The following is a 14,733-nucleotide window of genomic DNA, read 5'->3' on the forward strand; positions in this document are numbered from 1 at the left end:
AATACACCAACATTTTTAGTTCAGTTTTCGTATTTTGCAGAATCCTGATAGAAGAACATTATACATTCTTGTTCAACCTTTTGAGTTATAAATTACTTAAAATATATTTCCATAATTTGTTACTTAACCATACAATTTCTGGGAGAAGTAAAATCAGTCAATTCTATTTTTGGTCTTCCATTTGATGGGATGAATTCTTTTCTTCTTTTTTATATGATACAAGTAGATCTAATAAAATTGGTTCATACTTAGATCAAATAATTCTTTAGATTCAGTAATAAATTTCTGTTATATAGATGGAAATATATAATTCACAGCAACATAATGACATCCTATTTTGATTGGACTTTATTACATTTCAGAGGTTTTCAGCCATAGTGTTACCTATAAGCAACAATTCCAAAATAATTTAGGTGAATTAATGAAATATGCTAGAGTTAGACTTTTAAAACTTTTATCTAAAATAAGAATTATCTGTGGCTTTTTATCCACCATGAGACCTTTTCCTAACATGTCATAATGTCTCACAAATATCACTCTGTGTAACAGAGGAATTTTTTAGGCTTTATTGCCATTCTAAGATATTTTCTCATAAGGGTATTTTACAATGGCAGTGAGAAAACCTAAGAACTTCAGTGGTTTTTATCTTTTACAATTTTAATGAATAATTAAGAATGCTTGTTTTAAAGGATTTTTCAATAATGGTCACATTTACACTTTCACAAGGAACAAAGTTAACACTCTAGTCTTAGGAAAAAGCAAATAAAATAGTAAAGGAAAATAAGCAAATAAAATAGTAAAGCATCAAGAACTTATAGCTCTTTACTCCTAGTATAATTAATATGCGTGTCTTTATCGATCCATTATATTCATACCCACACCCCTTTATGTATATTCCAAAAAATCTGTTGAGTGTATACATATAATTTATATGCTATAAAGAAAATATGTATATTTAATAGATGTTATCCCTCTGCTGATTTTGCTTCTGAGATAAAACTAATACTCAAAAATGTTATCTAGTGTTTTCAGTTTATTAGGTATTTATTTATTCCTCTATTGTGATCTGGACAACATGGAAGTTTTGGGGGTAATGGACTCGATTTTTCACAAACAAGGTGAAATAAAATAATGCTTTAAGTAGATGGTTGTTTGTGAATGACAAAGAGATAAAGAGGACATTCAACAGGGGCCAAGAAGAGGAAAGAGAAAGAAATTGTCATGGAGAAAATGATAGAAAAAATTGATAATTGATAATGATAGCCCAATGATATACTTTATTAAGGTCGTTTCTGCTGTCCCCTAAAATCTCTTTTCTTATTTTTTAACAAAATATAGGGGAAATTGATAATTAGCATAGATAAGGTGTACAAGGTGAAGATTAAACACATGTGTGCATTATGACTGGGCTTACCAGGTGGCGCAAGTGGTAAAGATCACTCCTGCCAATGCAGGAGACATAAAAGACATGGTTTCAATTCCTGAGTCTGAAAGATCCCCTGGAGGAGGGCATTGCAACCCACTCCAGTATTTTGCCTGGAGAACCCCCATGGACAGAGGAGCCTGACAGACCACAGTCCATGGGGTCTCAAAGAGCTGGGCATGACTGAAGTAACTGAGAACACATTGTGACATGATCACCACATAAGATTAGTTAACACATTCATTAATTCACATAGTTACCATTTGGAGTGTGTGTATAATGAGGACAGTTAAGATCTACTTTTCCAGAAAATTTAAAGTTTAAAATACAGAATTTTTAACTAAAGTCATAATATACATTTGAGACCCAGAACTTATTCATCATATAACAGAAAGGTTGTACACTTTAGTATTTCAAACTTCTTTCACTTACCAGACCTTGGAAACAATCAATCTACTCTGTATTTCTACTAATTACTACTTTTTGTATTCAACATGTATATGAGATAATACAGTAGTTATCTTTCACTGCCTGACTTATTTCACTTAGAGTAATGACTTCATGGTTCTTCCATGTTGTGACGAACAAGGCTTCTTTATTTCTAAAATACATGAGCTTGTCCACCTCATGGCTCACTTAATTATCAGATACCCTGACTAATGTTGTTCCATTTCCCAACTTGAATAATTTTTAGATCTGTGACTGAATATATCTATCCAAAGACATACTAGTTTTAAATTTTGCTTTGGATTCATAACACTCCATATTTTATTTCATGATTGTTTGGCTTCTACTGAGTTACTTACCTGCTTAGTTAATTAATGCTTGTTGGTGACACTAGCTGATATTTATTAGTACAGAAAGTACAGTATGACCCATAAAATATAAAGAATGCTCAAAAATCTCTCAGGAAGCACATAACAAATCTTCAGGCAAATTGAAATGTTGTTTGAATGAAATAATAAACAAACGACATTTGATCAAGTTAGAAAATTCAGGAAAGTTTTCAACAAAGAGGAGGTTCCGTATATAAATTCTTGATACATATGAGCATGCTGTATTTGGAGACTGTAGCATTTCTGAAATTTTGTCTATATAACAAATGCCCATGTATAACATTTTAAGCATTGGGAAAATTTTGGTTCTCTTCTATGATGAAATATAATTCTAGAAATACAAAACCCAAAATGTGTTTGTGTGTGAAATTTAACATTTAATACCATCTTTTAAGTTTCACTTTTTCCAGAGCCTGTTTCACATCTTTGTTCCTTAGACCGTAAATCAGAGGGTTTAACACTGGAGTCACAAGACTCTCAACCAACGAGGTCATCTTGTCTTGATCTAGAAAATTAGGATGAACTTGGCCTGAAATACATAAAGAGCATAGTTCCCTGGAAAAATGCAACTGCAATTAGGTGGGAAGTGCAGGGGAAAAAAGCTTTGAACTACCCCTCAACAGAGTGGATCTTCAAGACTGAAAGTGTAGTATAACAATAAGAGACAAGGACTCCTGAAACGGTACTCAGTTCAATGAAGCCAAAAACAATGAATAATGCCAACTCATTGACCTGTATATCAGAGCAGGAAAGAAGGAAAAGTGGAGGTAAATCACACAAGAAATGGTAAATCTCATTTGACTCTCAGAAACATAAGTGGAATGCTAATGTCGTGTGCATCAGAGCATCTGTCATACCCACCAGGTAAACCCCAGCCATGAGCAGGAAGCACACCCAGCTGGACATGCTGACTGCATAGAGCAAGGGGCTGCTGATGGCCTTGTACTAGTCATAGGCCATCACTGCCAGCAACAAAGACTCAGAATATGTAGAGATACAGAAGACAAAGAACTGCAGAGCACAGTCATTGAAGGAGATTGACTTGTCCTTAGCAAATTGGTCCACCAGCATCTTGGGCACAATTGCTGTGGAATTGCAGAGGTCACAGAAGGAGAGGTGGCTGAAGCAAAAGTACATGGGTGTGTGCAGCTGGGGATCCATCCTAATCAGGGTTATCATTCCAACGTTTGCCAGAAAGTTAATAAGATAAACAAGTAGAACCATGGTAAAAGGAGCCATTCTGTTATTGGTGTTGTCAGTAATTCCCAAGAAAATGAGTTCAGTCAGAGAGAAGCAATTCCCTTTTTCCATCCTTTTTTGTTCTGATGTAAACTTTTAGCAAATGATCAAGAAAATGATACATGGATGTGGAACACTTCTGCACAAGTGCAAAATATCATAAGAGGAAGGTGAGTTTGTCTGTATTTGTTTTTTTTTTTTATAATTACAAAATAATAAACATCATGTATATCCACTGTTTAAAGGTAGATAGCTATCTGTGATAGACCTTAAATGTAGATGTCATTTATGAGTAGGTTATTTTATACAAGCTCATCTCTGAGCATTGCTTTCCTTGCCTCAGGGAGGAGCTTTTGATAAATTTAGCTCATATTACCTTTTCAAAATAATATCAAAGAAGCACCAGTGTTAGATCAGGCCCCAAGATCTAAGGACTAAGCATTTCCCATACTTTAAAATATTTACTTGGGTACAAAATATGAATTGTAAAATGATTAGAATTTTTCTGTTTCTCAAAAAAAGTATGATTGGTTTAAAAGTTTTTGTCTTAGTTCTAGAAATAGTGAGTATATCAAGGACTCACTCAAGTAATAATAAATAAAAATGAAATAATTGCTATTGTTTTTAGTCTATGTTGCACTTAGTATTTTCTGAGATATGAAATAAGTATTATTGACTGGTTTTCTAGAGATTTTTTATTACTTTCCCACAATGCTAATTACCTATTTGTGGAGTGGTTGTTGTTAAAGGATGAACATCCTGACCAATGGAAGAAAAGAGATAAAAATAAGTGAAAATAACAGAGTTTGCCACATGTATTTGCATCCATTCAGCTTTTTAATGACTTTTCTAGATTACAAAATGGAAATGAGTAGAGGAACAATAACTGCTTCTAAAAAAACATATACTATGCTATTATATTTCTATATTTATGTGTGATCATGTGTATATATTTTAATATATATGAGGATAGAATGTAAGTAATGAGGTTGTTCCTTAGATCTAAGTATATATTCACATGGTTCACACGGAGATGAATTTGTACGTGCTTCTATTTATTTTGTGGTACTTACACAAATTTTTTAATAAAACAAGATCAGATCAGTCTCTCAGTCGTGTCCGACTCTTTGTGACCCCATGAATCGCAGCACGCCAGGCCTCCCTGTCCATCACCAACTCCCGGAGTTCACTGAGACTCACGTCCATTGAGTCAGGATGCCATCCAGCCATCTCATAAAAATATGGAACGCTTCATGAATTTGCATGTCATCCTTGCACAGGGGCCATGCTAATCTTCTCTGTATCTTTCCAGTTTTAGTATATGTGCTGCCGAAGTGAGCACAAACAAAACATACCTTAAATTTCTGTATACACTTGCCCAATGATGAAAGGATTAAAGGCTTTCCTGTGAGCCTAGAGCAAATGAAGTAAATAATAAAATAGTATACCATGGATAGCAGCAAGTTTAGACAGATAATCCTGGTTCTGAAAAGAAAATATGATTTCTAGTCATTAAATGCAGATTTTAATGGGTAAACAGGCATAAAATGCCTCACTTACAATTTTTTTTTCTCTAAAATTTAAGTATTTTCTCCTACGTTAAGTTAGGATCTAGAAATCTACTTGAGATCTTGGGTAGCTAGCTGAACAATAGGCAAATAGCCTTTTATTTTACCAGGTACACTGGGACTTAAATCTCTGAAATTACTTTTATTAATTATTTTCCTGCTTCTGTATATTCCTTTGTGAATTCAAAAACAACTTGGCAAAAGCTGAGTTTTTGTGCTTCACTATTGCACGAAGAGTCGGGCATGACCGAGCGACTGAACTGAACTAAACTGACTGTCATCAAATTGCTCTATGGTAAGAAGGATACTGTGAATTATTTGTAGGATTGTTTTACAGTTACCCTGAAACTATCTTCTCCTTCTCTAGTTAGAGAGGAAACCTAATGAAACTCAGAAAATCTCCCTCAATCATTTCCAATGCCTTTGGATCGCTCATTGTGTTTTTGAAACTTTATCCTTCGTACCTTGTTTAGCAATTAAACTATATTTCAACTGTATTTTATTTAATAATGAAATATAATACATATACCATAAAATTCACCCTTCTAAAGTATACATGTTTTTTTTTTCCTTATTATATTTTCAAGGTTGTTCAGTTATCACCAGCATCTACACTCAGAAAATCCTCATCAGTCTCATAAGAAAACTACACCTATTAGCTCTTGCTTCCTCTCCACAAACCTTTGCCACCCCTGGCAACCACTAATCTACATTCTGAGTCTGTGTGGTTTTCTATTCTTGGTCTTGAATATAAACAGAAGCATACAATATATTATTTTTCTAGTTAGGATTATTTTCTTGAGTAAACTACTATATTTTCTTCAATAAAATAAATTTAGGAAAATATAATATCAGCCACATCGTGTTTGTTTCAGAAATCTTTTTCATTAATTAGAATAATAATATTTCATTTTATGGATATGACACAATTTGTTGATCCAGTCTTCAGCTGGATGAACATTTGGTTATTTCTACTCTTTAGCTATTATGAATAATGATACCATGTCATTCTGTCAGTGCTACCTTTCAAGCAGATTTCATCACCAGAGAACCTTTTATTTCCATCCTCCAACCACATGTCCAAGAATATTTCATTAACTTTGTAACTTCCTCATATTCCCTAAGTAATGCAGCCTTCTCTGAATTATGCTTATTTTAATCATGTAAGAATCTTTTTACTACATTTAAGCCCTCAAGAATAAGAGCAATGTTTATTTTCTATTTTCTAAATTCCTTGATAAAAGGATTTGAGTAGGCAGTGCTTTTAAAATATTGATCACTCAGTACTTCTGTCTATTAAAGTGGGGAATGATGTAGAAATAATAGAAATATACCTGTTTGGGGGATTTTTCTATGGCTATACATGGGCTTCCTTTGCATCTCAGCCAGTAAAGAATCTTCCTGCAATGCAGGAGACCTGGGTTGAAAAGATCCCCTAGAGAAGGAAATGGCAATTCACTCCAGTATTCTTGCCTGGAGAATCCCATGGACAGAGGAGCCTGGCAGGCTACAGTCCCTGGGGTCACAAGAGTCCGACAGGACTTAGCAACTAAACCACAAATGACTGCTTTAAAATAATTATGCATGGAGATGAGTTGTTGACATCAGCAGAGTTCCACTTTTTTTCTTAAATAATTTGCTTGCAACTATCCATGTTAGTTCTTTGGAAAATATATATCAAAAATTTCACTTTAGGGTCTTCCCCAAATCCTTCCCAACAGAGACCAATGAAATTCTCTGTACCACCAAGACTTGGTCTAACATCTGGTGTGATAAGGGTACTTCCTGAGATCTCTGAACTAATCTTCCTTCCTTTCACAATGACCTGAATGATTTAAATGCCAATCACTCTCAATTACTATGTGTGCTGTTGATGTACTGCTTCAGTCAGGGACTTTATGTAAGTATAAGCACAACAAAATTAAAAAGAGATTGCACACAAGCTGACAGATCTAATTAAAGAATTAAGGCTATTATACCCTAGCCATTCCATTCCTAGGTGTCTACCCAAGACAAATGAAAGCCTGTGTCTAAATAAAAATCTGTACACAGATGTTCTTTGCAGCTTTATTTCTAACAGCCAGAAACTGAACATCGCCCAAATGCCCACCAAGCGAGAAATGGATAAGCACACTCTGGTCTATTCATGCAATGGAATACTACTCAGCAAGTAAAAAGAATGGGCATGCATCAACCTGGGTGAATCTCAGAATGATGCTGCTAAGTGAAAGAAGCCAGATTTTTTTAAATGAGGACATACTGTATATTGCTAGGAACCCCACCTTCTAGGAATTGCAAACTAATATAAAGAAGATCAGAGGGTGGTTGGGGACAGGATGAAAGTAAAGGGCACAAGGGGACTTTTGGACTCATGAGTAAGTTCACTGTATTCATTTTGGTCATGGTTTCACAAATGCAGAAACTTACCACTTGTAGACTTTAAATATGTGCACTGTATTGTATGTCAGTTATACCTCAATAAAGAAACAAAGAATAAAAAAAAAAAGAATTAAGGCTATTAATAAATCTATTTGGAATTGGAAAATTACAGAGTTATACAATGGGCAAATGACAGTTTGGGCAAATTAAAGATAACTGTCCATTTTTTCACACATATTTTTTAGAGATACATTACCTATTCATCCTCCCTTTGAATATTTGCTATACTTTAGCTGCTTTGCCCAACAGAGATTGGCAGAAATAATGTAAGACATTTTTGTGTTTCTTCCCCCCACCACTCTGCACCACACAATATTGGGATTTTATTTCCCAACCAGGGACAGAAATGTGCCTGCAGTAGAAATATGGAGTCACCCATTGAGCCTCTAGGGGAACCACTATAAGTAAATCCTGCATTAAGTCTTTAGGAAGACAGTATCTCAAAGCCATGTGATACCAGGTAGGAAGTCTATCTAACCATATGAGAATACGTTGTGACAGATTCTGAGATTGCTTAAAGGGGAAAGAGGAGACTATGAGCTCATCTTTCCAGCCATTCTCATCCATTGATAGATGTGAGTTACTTTGTAACCTAGCCTGTCTTTCTACTGAATATTTCATGTGACCTCAGTCAACATGAAGATGAACAAAATAATGAATCAGTGATCATTATTTTAAAAGAAAGATACTGCTAAATTATGTCTGACTCTTGTGAGCCCATGAACTATAGCCTACCAAGCACCTCTGTCCATGGAATTCTCCAGGGAAGAATACTGGAGTGGGGTGCCATTTCCGTTTCCAGGGGAACTTCCTGACCCAGGAATTGAACCCAGGTCTCCCTCATTTCAGGAAGATGTTTACCAACTAAGCCAGACAGGAAGCTATTTAAGTCATGTGGTTTTAGAATACTGTTTAGGTAGCAAGAGATAATTGCAGCAGTGTGGATATATAAACAAGAGAATATTTTAGGGGTAATTATTTCCCATATATATTTATATTATATATATTTATTTTATATATTTGTATTATATTAATACTAATACAATTGTATATTATATGCAGGTATATATACCTGTATATAAATATACAGGTATAATATATAATTATATATTATATATATAATTGTATGTCATATATATAATTGTATATTATATACAGGTATAATATAATACCAGGTAACACTACCTGGTATTATATTAGTACAAATATATATATATATAATGGAGAAGGCAATGGCAATCCACTCCAGTACTCTTGCCTGGAAAATCCCATGGATGGAGGAGCCTGGTAAGCTGCAGTCCATGGGGTCGCTAAGAGTAGGATATGACTAAGCGTATTCACTTTTACTTTTCATTTTCATACATTGGAGAAGGAAATGGCAACCTACTCCAGTGTTCTTGCCTGGAGAATCCCAGGGATGGAGGAGCATCATGGGCTGCCATCTATGGGGTCGCATAGAGTTGGATATGACCGAAGCGACTTAGCAGCAGTAGCAGCATATATATATATATATATATATATTAGTATACCTCTGAAAAGTGAAGAAAATATTTGAAAAGTATATATACACATCTGAAAAAGTATTTGTATCCAAACTTTATGAAATGTTCTCATCAATAATAATAATAATAATAAACAAATTATAACAATAAAATTCAGGCAAAGGATTGAATAGATATGCTCACCAAGAAGATGTGCAAATAGAAACATTGTATATGAGTTTACTCAGTATCATTCAGTTCAGTCTCTCAGTCGTGTCCGACTCTTTGTCCAACAATTGCAGGACGCCAGGCCTCCCTGTCCATCACCAACTCCCAGAGTTTACAAAAACTCATGTCCATTGAGTCGGTGATGCCATTGAGCCATCTCATCCTCTGTCATCCCCTTCTCCTCCTGCCCCCAATGCCTTCCAGCATAAGGGTCTTTTCCAATGAGGCAACTCTTAGCATGAGGTGGCCAAAGTATTGGAGTTTTAGCTTTAGCATCAGTCCTTCCAATGAACACCCAGGATTGGTCTCCTGTAGGATGGACTGGTTGGATCTCCTTGCAATCCAAGCAGATGACACCACCCTTATGTCAGAAAGTGAAAAGGAACTAAAAAGCCTCTTGATGAAAGTAAAAGAGGAGAGTGAAAAAGTTGGCTTCAAGCTCAACATTCAGAAAACTAAGAGCATGGCATCTAGTCCCATCACTTCATGGGAAATATATGGGAAACAAGTGGAAACAATGGCTGACTTTATTTTGGGAGGGGGCTCCAAAATCACTGCAGATGGTGATTGCAACCATGAAACTGAAAGATGCTTACTCCTTTAAAGGAAAGTTATGACCAAACTAGACAGCATATTTAAAAGTAGAGACATTATTTTGCCAACAAAGGTCCATCCAATCAAGGTTATGCTTTTTCCAGTGGTCATGTATGGATGTGAGATTTGGACAGTGAAGAAAGCTGAGCGCCAAAGAATTGCTGTTTTTGACCTGCAGTGTTTGAGAAGACTCTTGAGAGTTTACAGTATTGTTAGTTTTTAGGAAAAATAAAGTGACAGTGTTTTCTAAATGGGTTAAAATTAGAAATATTGAGCATACCTAATTTTTCCTGTTTCATATGAAGTCTCATTCAGGATTTAACAATGACACAGATTGAGAGGTAACAGGCAGGAAGGCCAGGGGTCTCCAAACAGAAGAAATAGGCTTCAAACATTTTTATCTCTCTTAAGTGGCAGGAGGAAACAAACTAGCGATATTTTTCTTTCCTTTTCTATATAAATTTAAAAGGAGGTTTCTCTTAAAATACTGTGTTGCCATAATGACACCTGATTTCACCTGAAGTTAACTATTCTCAAACTTTGAGTTAACCAATGCATTTTTCTTATGGAAATGTTTGTCTTAAGCTATGTTAATGTGCTATGCATCTACCCCAAACTCTGTCTTCAAGTCAGGCTTGCCTAAATGGCTCAGAACCTACTTGACAAACCAGGATGTTATACTCAGACATTGTTCCCCTAATCTATGTAAACAAAACTATTTGTATGGTAATCTGCCCTTCTATAAGATTCAAGTCAATTGCTTTATGGACTGGGATGAATCATCTGGTGCCAAGATTATCTCAAAATGCATTTTATGAATGAGGGGCCTGGTGCCATTCTGAGTTTTAAGACATTACTTTCTTTCATTAACAGACTGCTAGTGACTATATAACATCCAGCTGAAGACTAGCAGGGGACTACTCTTTCTGTCCCCTTCTGATGCCTATGTCAGAAGCTTTCTCTATCTCCTTTATACTTTAATAAAACTTTATTACACAAAAGTTCTGACTGATCAAGCCTCGTCTCTAGCCCCAGATTGAATTCTTCTCCTCCAGAGGCCAAGAATCCCAGCATCTTTTTGTTCAGCAACAATCTTTCATCTTGGGGGCTCTTTCGGGATCCTTCAGGACAAGGTAAGGATGCTTGGAGCCCTAGTTCTTTGTTCTCAGCACAAAAATGTTTTCTGCTGTACTTTACTAACTCTGTGGTGTGCTTGTGTGAATGAATTAAACACCCTGAAAGAAGCAAGTGTGGAACCCTGCTCTCTGGTTCCACGGTGATCTCATTCAGCTTATGGCAGAAACCTGTCAGGGGTTTACACCAATCTGCAAATGCCAAGAGGCACCCAACCTCTCTTCGGGGACCAACCAGAAATGGGAAAACGTGTGGACTGAATTCTTCTTTCTCGGTCAAACTTTTCGGTCTCTTTGACCATTTCATAACTCCCTGAGAATTAGAGTGAATGAAGTCAATCAGTTGTGTCCGATTCTTTGCAATCCAATGGACTATAGCCTACCAGGTTCCTCCGTCTATGGGATTTTCCAGGCAAGAATACTGGAGTGGGTTGACATTAATTAGAAGCACTAACCTAATCTATTGGATCATAGACTTTCAACGGACTTGTGATCTATGCTGTTACTGTGTACTGTGGCTTAGGTCCCAAACCTGGATTGGTAGTCAGGAAGTGCCTAGCCTCACTAGGAATGGAAAGTTCGGAAGCTAGATGGAACTATAGCTCCAAGAACATCTCTTAGGTTAAAGGTTACTCATATTAGGACCGCAATGGGTTTTTTCCTTTGGTAATGCTGGCTCTTAGTGGACCAGAGGTCCACTATTATACTGGTGTGCTGATGATTGAAAGGAACATCTCAGTTTTAAGTTCGTATCGATCTTATTGTAGTCAGGAATATACTCAGGCTTGTGAACAGGCACTCAGGTGATGAATGTTTCCACCAGCAGTTTAGCCTGTGAGGCATTCTGGAAGGTTACTCTGATTCCCCCCTGAGTGGTATCAGAGGCAAGCCAGGTTTTAATGGTGAAGAGCTGGACATCAGTCTGGGATGCCATCAGGTCTAACCCTGGTGCATCCCCACCCCATCTCGGTGGCAGAACCGGGAGGGGTGAATATGATGCCTTTGTTAGTAAGCAAAATACTAAGTCTGAATAGGAAGGAAAAGCTTTTGGTGTAAAGTATGTCTACACCCCCATCTAGAGCAGGGAGGGACGCCTCCAGTAGGAAGATGGCACTGGTCACTTTTTTCTCTCTTACAGATGGGAGCTAGCAATTCCAGCCTCACTCCTTTGAACTGTATCCTGAAAAACTGGGATAGATTTGATCCCCAGGGCTTAAAGAAGACACACCTCGTCTTCCTATGTGATACTGCATGGCCACAGTACCCACTAGAGGATGACGAATGGAGGCCAGTTGGAGAGGCTCTTAAGTATAATACTGTTTTATAATTAGACTGGTTCTGAAGAAAACAATGGAAAAGTGATCTTAAAGGATAGATTTCTCACTCACTCTGTTCCAGATATCTGCCATAAGCTATTAAAACGGGCCTATGGAACAAATCAGTCTTTAGATACTCTGTTACAACTAGTTCAGACAGTCTATTAAGATAGGGAATATGAGGAAAATAAAGAAAGGCAGAAAAAGACAAAGGAAAAGGTGGAAGCCCTCACAATGACTGTACGAACCCTTCTTAAACAGCCTGAGAAAAATGCCCAGAGGGACTGAAGTGAGAAGGGATGGGCTTGCTATTACTGTGGAAAGGAGGGGCACCTCAAGAGGGATTGTCCTCAAGCATTCAAACCACCCCCCGGGTCCATGTCTGGTCTGCAAGGGACCACACTACAGGAGAGACTGCCCCCAGAGGCGTAGATTTCAGGGGTCAGACTCTCAAGACAATCAGGACTGACGGTGTCTCGGGGTCCCCACACAAGCTCCCATCCTAATTACACCTGAGAAACCCTGGGAATTAATAACTGTGGGGGGCTAATCTGTCGATTTCCTTTTAGATACTGGAGCAACCTACTCTGTGCTTACTGAAGCCCCTGGCCCACTTTCTTCCCAATCCGGTTCCATAATGGGACAGTCTGGATGAGCCAAAAAACATTATTTCAGTTATTCTTTATGTTGTAACTGCGGTATTTTTTCACATGAGTTTCTGATCCTGCCAGAGTCTCCCTCACCCCTTTGGGGAGATATATACTGAGCAATGTCTATGCCTCTGTTTTCATGAATAAGGAGTCCTCCTTTCCTCTCCCTTTAGTTGAACAAAATGTAAATCCTAGAGTATGGGCTGATGGAAAATCTGTGGGTTGAGCACAAAATGCTATCCCTGTCATTGTCAAGCTCAAAGACTTGCGCTTATTTCCACATAAGAAGCAGTATTCACTGAAACCTGAGGTTAAGGAAGGGTTAAAACCCATCATCAAAAATTTAAAGGAGCAGGGACTATTAGTTCTCTGTAACAGTCAATACAACACTCCTGTTTTGATTATAAAGAAATCAAATGGCAAATGGAGACTAGTTCAAGATTTACGAATAATAAATGAGGCTGTAGTTCCTTTACAGCCCGTGGTGCCTAATCCTTATACTATATTGTCTGCAATTCCTGAATGAGCCAAATATTTATAGTAATTGATTTGAAAGATGCCTTCTATTCAGTGCCTTTGGCAGAGGAAAGTCAATTTTATTTGTCTTTGAAGACCCTATGCAGCCAGCTTCTCAGTTAATCTGGACAGTTTTGCCCCAGGGATTTCTTGACAGTCCTCACTTATTTGGACAAAGTTTATCATGGGATCTACAAAGCTTTAATAGTACTGAAGCAGTGGTGTTACAATATGTAGATGATATTTTGCTCTGTGCTGAGACAGAGGAAGCTTGTTCATGAACCTCACAAGATTTCTTAAACATTCTGGTAGGCTGCAGTTACAAGGCCTCAAGATAAAAGGCTCAGTTTTGTCAACAATCTGTTAGATATCTGGGCCTAATCATATCAGAAGGGCCATAGGCCCTGAGAGAATTAAACCTATACTAAATCATCCCTTACTTATGACGTTAAGACAACTGGTAGGATTTTTGGGAATCACAGGCTACTGTCATATTTGGATTCCAGGTTATGGAGAACTTGCCTGGCCTTTATATAAACTTATAGCTGAAACTCAGCAGGCCCAAACCGACAAACAAACTAGCTTGGTCTCCAGATACTCAAAAGGCTTTTAAGGTTCTTCACACTACTCTCCTACAAGCTCCCTCTCTGAGCTTACCCACAAGGTCAGAATTTAATGTGTTTGTCACTGAAAGAAAAGGTATGGCCTTGGGAGTTTTGAAACAACCCCAAGGGCCTCACCAGCAACCTGTTGCTTATCTAAGCAGATAATTAGATGTAATTTCACGTGGGTGGCCCCACTGCCTAAGAGTAATTGGGGGAAGTGGCTTTATTAGCACCTGAAGTTTTAAAAATAATTAATGGACGAAACATTACTGTGCTGACTTCTCATGATGTGAGTGGAATCTTAAATTCTAAGGTTAATATTTGGATGACAGACAGTAAGCTTCTTAAATATCAGTCATTGTTGTTAGAAGGCCCAGTAGCTAAGCTTAAAGTCTGTGGAAATTTAAATCCTGCCACTTTCCTTCCTGAGAAGGAAAATGAAACACCTGATCACGACTGTTCCAAATTCCTAATTTTAAACTATGCAGCTTGGGAGGATCTAATGGATACCCCATTAGACAATCCTGACATGGAAATATTTAATGATGTCAGTTCTTCTGTTTGGGATGGAAAGTGTAAAGCAGGTTACACTGTGGTGACTGCTGAACAGGTTTTAGAAGCAAAATCTCTCCCCCAGGAATCAGTGCTCAGTTAGCGGAGCCTGTGGCTCTGACCCAAGCTCTAGAGTTAAGCAAAGGGCAGCGA

The 14,733-nt window shown here is 37.3% G+C and overlaps 1 non-coding gene and 1 pseudogene across 1 annotated transcript; both read right to left on the reverse strand.

The window, feature by feature from the left end:
• Nucleotides 1-271: 271 nt before the first annotated feature.
• On the reverse strand, nt 272-3,570 carry LOC133233026 (olfactory receptor 5W2-like; annotated as a pseudogene).
• Nucleotides 3,571-4,733: 1,163 nt separating this feature from the next.
• Nucleotides 4,734-4,840, reverse strand: LOC133233207 (U6 spliceosomal RNA). Its single transcript, XR_009731678.1, has one exon. It is a non-coding gene; the product is annotated as a U6 spliceosomal RNA (small nuclear RNA).
• Between the last annotated feature and the right edge of the window lie 9,893 nt (nt 4,841-14,733).

Source organism: Bos javanicus, chromosome 19 (genome assembly GCF_032452875.1).
Source record: "Bos javanicus breed banteng chromosome 19, ARS-OSU_banteng_1.0, whole genome shotgun sequence".
Lineage (NCBI taxonomy): Eukaryota > Metazoa > Chordata > Mammalia > Artiodactyla > Bovidae > Bos > Bos javanicus.